Source organism: Canis lupus, chromosome 12 (genome assembly GCF_011100685.1).
Source record: "Canis lupus familiaris isolate Mischka breed German Shepherd chromosome 12, alternate assembly UU_Cfam_GSD_1.0, whole genome shotgun sequence".
NCBI classification, from domain to species: Eukaryota; Metazoa; Chordata; class Mammalia; order Carnivora; family Canidae; genus Canis; species Canis lupus.
This window is the reverse complement of record NC_049233.1, coordinates 33,342,015-33,348,014: the sequence shown is the minus strand read 5'-3', so window position 1 is coordinate 33,348,014 and position 6,000 is coordinate 33,342,015.

Below are 6,000 nucleotides of genomic sequence, written 5' to 3'. Positions count from 1 at the left end.
AGTGCCTCGTAAGTAACAGAAGGCCTCTCATAATCCGGTCCCTGTGTATTTGTCCAGTATTCTCTCTTATGTCCTTTGCTTTAGCTATGTTGAACTCCTAGCAGTCCTCCACATAAAATGGCTAGCAGTCATTTATTCTTCCCTGATTTTATTGTCTTTTGTGTAGAACACTTCTTCTTATTGTCTTAGACCTATTGTTCTCCTCCACTTGCTTAGGGCTTCTCAAATACTGTACTGCAGACCAATAGTGCACAAGATGTAAAACCACTAAGTTTGGAGCAGTCAGGGAAGACCGGGGATGGCCCAAGATGGTAAGAAATGGGCACATTTTCTAATATATTGTGAGATGTGAGACAGAGAAGTCAAGGATGACTTCAAGGCTCTTGGTCTGAACAAGTCTAGGAAAGTGGAGTTGCCATCAACCCTGGATGAGGAAGACTGGGTGGTATAAGTTTAGTAGGAATGATAAAATGCCAGTTTGGGATATGCTAGGGTTAAGATGCCAATTAGACACTCAAGTGGGGATGTTGAGTGGAGAAGTTGAATATAAGCTGGAATTCAAGGGGAGAAACCTTGGCCAAATTTGGGTGTCATAAGCATACATGTGGCATTTAATGCCATGAGGCTGAATCAGATTACAGACTGAATGGAGATAGGAAAATGAAGTCCAAGGTCTGAGCATTTTGGTGTTCAGAAGGAATAACCAGTGATGTAGAAAAAAAATCAGAAAACTCTGATGTCCTGGATGTCAAGTGAAAAGAAGGATGAAATAAGATGAAATCTCTGGTAGATTGAGTAAAATGAGGACTGAGAATAACTAGACTTTGCAACATAGACTTTTAGTTGTTTGGTGGCAAAGAAAGGCCAGGAAGGTTTCAAGAGAAAATGAGAGGAAAGGATTTGGAAGCAGTGATGAAGACAACTCTTCAGAATTTTTTTTTCTGTATAGGTAAAGAGAGAAAGCATGGTAGTTAGTGGAAAAAGTAGGATTTTAAAAATGGTGTTTTTTTTTTTTTAAGATGGGAGAAATTACAGAATGTATTGTATAATAAAAGAAATATCAGGAGAAAGACAATTTGAAGAATCTAGAGAGAGGGGGGAGCATTGCAAGAGTGCTGTCCACGAGCAGTGACAAAACCCAGGCAGGGGTAAGAGACAGGAGGCCATAGTCAAGGGGATGTGTATGATTAACCAAGGCACCTGAGCCAAATAAGGAGGGAGTTGAACTAGGAAAGCAGTAAGGACAATAACAAGGTTGTAGGGATGGAGTGGTGGATTGTTGGGATTGGGGCACTGGAGGAAGTGAGCTCTGGAAGAGGGGTGATCAGAAAGTGGAGAACTTACTCATATGGGGAGACTCATCCTCACCGCAACCCTGACAGTGTTCTGGTCCACATTTTTCAAATCCAATGGTCAATTCTCAGTCCTCAGATTGCCTCTCTCAGCTGCATTTGATAGAGCTGATCACTCCCACATTCTTCAAACACTTTCTTCATTTGACTTCTGAGATTTTGTACTCTCGTGGACTTTTTCCTCAACAAATTCTCTTCTTTCCCTACTGTTCCTAGACACAGTTCTTGGGTTGCTTCTTTTCACCATCATCCTTGTTTCTGTGGTGATCTCATCTAGTCCCATGACTTTAATATCATCCATATGCCTGAGACTCCCATATTTACATCTCCATTCCCAACCTCTCCTTTGAATTGCCTACTAGACATATCCACCTGGATTTTTAAGACACCTTAAGCTTAGCATGTCCAAAATGGAAGTCTTGATCCCTTATCCCCCAAATTCTGATCCTGCTCCAACACTCCCTAGCTCAGCAAATGGAATCTCTATTCACCCAGATACTCATGTTCAAGTCCTGGAATCACCCTTGATTCCTTTCTTTCTCTCATACCCCTCTTCCAACTTATCAGCAAGCAATGCCAACATAACCCTTAGCAGTACATCATGTATCTGACCTTTCCTCATCACCTTCATCCTATGACTCTAGACCAGTGCTATCTAATAGAAATATAATGTAAGCCACACTAGTAATTCTGACTTTCCTAGTAGTCATATTAAAAAGGGTCAAAAGAGGGACAATCAGGCTGGCTCAGTCGGTATATATAGCATGTGACTCTTGATCTCAGAGTCATGAGTTTGAGCCCCACATTAGGGCTTAAAAATTATTTTTAAAAAAAAGAGTGAAAAGAAGCAAGTAAAATCAATTTTAATTTTATGCTTTATCTAACCAAATATCCAAAATGTTATCATTTCAACATGTAATAAACGTAAAAATAATAAGATACCTTACAACATTTTTTCAACTGTCTCCCTAATCCCATGAGTATTTTATACTTACAGCACCTCCAATTTGAACTAGACACATTTCAAGAGCTCAGTAGCTACATGTAGCATGTGCTATCCTATTGAACAGTACATCTTTTACCTGGACTAATGAAGTTGTATTTTTTTTTTCATTTAAAAAATTTTATTTAGATTCAATTAATAAACATATAATATTCTATTGGTTTCAGAGGTAGAGGTCAGTGATTCATCAGTCTTATATAGTACCCAGTGCTTGTTATATCACATGCCCTCCTCAAGGTCCATCACTCAGTTGCCCCATCCTCCCTCCATCGCCCTCCAGTGACACTCAGTTTGCTTCTCATGATTAAGTTGTATTTTAATTGGTCTCCTGCTTACATCACACTTCTTCTCTTCTGCCCTCCCAAAGATATTCAACCTTTATTAGCCAGATAGTCCTTTAAAGATAGAGGCAAGATCATGTTCATTCCCTGCTCAAAATCCCCCAAAGACTTCCATCACACTTAAAATCCAGATACTTCATCATTGCTTACAAAGCCCTACATGATCCGAATTCCTTTCCCTCCTGCCCCTCCCTTGGACCTTTTCTCCTACCGCAGACCCTATCATCACTCCTTTGCCACCCCACTGACCTGCAAGCTGTTCCTCAAACATAGCAAACATACCCCTCTCCATCAGGGACTTTCATTGCTATTCCTTCTGCTTGGAATTCTTTTCCCTCAGACCTCTCATGGTTTATTCCCTCACTTCATTCAGACTTTTGCTCAGACCACCTTAAGAGTGGACTTCCCTGTCTACCCTATCTAAAACAGAACCCCTGACACTTGGGCTTCTCTCACTTTATGCTTCTTCAAAGCTTGACCATGAAGGTCAGCATTACCTGACCTTGTTATATACTTAGTTTTTGCTTAGTTAAATCCCTAAATTAGAATACAACCCCCAGGCAAACGTGGGCTGTATTTTATTCACTACATTCTAATTCCTTTATCTGAGTTTTAAATAGGTGCTCACTAAATCTTTATTGACTGAATAACTGAATAGAGAAGAAAGACAAAGAGCAGCCACCTCTAATATTCAGAGCTGGCCTGACACAGTTGGGCCATGTTATATTCCTATTAGACATAAACCATCTCAGAGATCAGCAACGTCAGACAAACTTACACTGAGATCATGATGAAATGAGACAAGTAAAGCCACTTTATAATTTTGCCTAAGAATAGACAAAACAAGGTCAATGTGCTAGCCCCAGATGGTCTTTCTCAGACAAAATGGGTGACTGCTTCTTCCTTATGAATTACAACTTCATTCTCATTTTGGTTTACTCTTCTTATAACTAAAATTTGAGATACCCATCATAGAACGTCTTGTTTTCTAACAGGACCAGTGTAAAAGGTCAGCATACCTGACCCTTCTTCCCTTCCTTGACCCTTCCCTGAATCACTCAATCAAGGTACACATCCTATAATACATTCTCTCTGATACACTCTCTTACTGAGAGACCCCATGATTCTCCATGGTGTGTGTTCTCCTTCATTACAATGAGTAATAAGCTCAACTTATTCAATTTCTGCTGTGTTCCTGATGGCCTTTGGTAGTGAACATTGACACAATGAATGAATCAGCATTTGCATTTGGAGATAACAGGTGATCTTTATTCTCTTCTCCATACTTTTCTATTTTTTTCTGTACTCTTCAATGTTTCTATAAAAAACAAATATTATTTTGGAATCAGAAAAATTTGAATACATATTTAATTTTAAAATAACAATTAGTATTGTATATCTGAGACATAATTCTTAATGAATAGGAGACCTGGTTTTAAATCCAATTATTAGACTTCCTCCCTGAGTAAATGTAGGAAGTTTATTTAGCCTTTTTGGATCTTACTGCCAAAAGGCAGTGTATATCTTGAGATCCCTTGCGACTCTAAGAGCTTTAATTAAAATTCCTCCAAAGTAACTGTATTTAACTTGACACAGTGATGTTCAGGAATGGAGCAGTGAGATGAGTATTAACGTATGATCAAATACCAAATTGTTTTACTTTTTTGTGTTATATTGGGCAAATTATTTTAAAACCTTGACTTCTTTATTCTTATCTATAAATTATAGGTTGTAACATCTCCCCTTATATAGAGATTTCTTGGGTATCCTTTTTTTAGAAGATTTATTTATTTATTTGAGAGAGAAAGAGAGAGCACATGCACGCACATGCCCAAGCCAGGGGAGAAACAGAGGGAGAGGGAGAGAGAGAATCTCCAAGCAGACTCCCCATTGAGTGTGGAGCCCGAAGTAGGGCTTGATCCCATGACCCATGAGATCATGACCTGAGTTGAAACCAAGAGTTGGATGCTTAACCAACTGAGCCACCTAGGCACCCCTTAGGTATCATTTTGTAAATACATGTTTCCATTGGGAGTATTGGGCATGTGCATCCTCCATTTCTGTTCAATGGAACTAGAATGGAAGCCAGTTATGTTAAGTACTGGAAACTCAAAATTGCCTTAACCTTAAGAAACTCAGTTAGGATGCCCGGCTGGGTCAAGTCAGTAGAACGTGTGACTCTTGATCTCAGGGTCATGAGCTTTAGTTCCACTTTGGGTATGGAGATTACTTAAATATAAGAAAACTCAGAGAAAGTGGGCAAGAGAAAGATGTAAACAAATGATTGGAATATTGTATGATGCACTTAATAAGAGATAGATGTCCAAGATCAGAGGCCATAAGTAAGAGTTACCAGGAAAGATTCTGCAGAAGAAGAATAACTGAGAGTGTAAGGAAGGATGAGGAAAAGTAGAATATGTTGGAGGACAGCATTCCTTACAAATAAACACGAAATAGCATTATATGTTCAAGGAGATATAGGCATATTAGTATTACTTGACTGGGGTATAGGGGAGGTGTAAAGAAAGCAGAGTAAAAGGAGGCATTAGGAGGTGAAGTTAGAACTCTTAGAGGTGGTGTATTCCAAATTCCAGCCCAACACAAGAATTTCTTCTAGATTCTATATCTGTACCCTCCAATATGGTAGCCACTATGCCCATATGGCTGTTTAAATTATAATCACTTAAAATAAATTCTATTCCTAGGTCACACTAGTCATATATTAAGGGTTCTCAGCCCCATGTGGTGAGAAACTACTGTTTTGATAGGACACATCTAGGACATTTGTATCCTTGCACAATATTGCGTTAGACAACACTGCTTCATAGTGTCCCTGATAGGTGCTCGTTTATTTTATATTTGAATTGTGGGGACATAGCTACTTCCTAAGACAGTGTATTCCGTTTTTAAATAGGTTTATTTGCTAAATATAATTTTAAATAATTTAACCCATAATATACTTCCCTTTGATTTCTGCATAAGAATCCTAGTTCTGTGGATAAATATAATCAGTTCACACTTTCTTTCACTTAGTGGCTCTTTGTCTATTTTCAGACCTTGTCCTGTGTCCTTCTTTTGTTCTCTTCCTCAGGCCTATCCTCCCAAATACCTTCTGTGCTTCCTCCCATGCCTGTTTTCAGATTCTTTCTATTTTGGTGGCCCTCCTCCATTTCTTCTAGAGTATATTTTCCTAAATTGAACTCTTTGTCTCACTTGTGGTTTGATCAGGAGAAAACAATACTACTTTCCTGTGCTCCAGGAACTTTTATTTCCATAAATGGAACCTATTTTGCCTTTTGAGTTT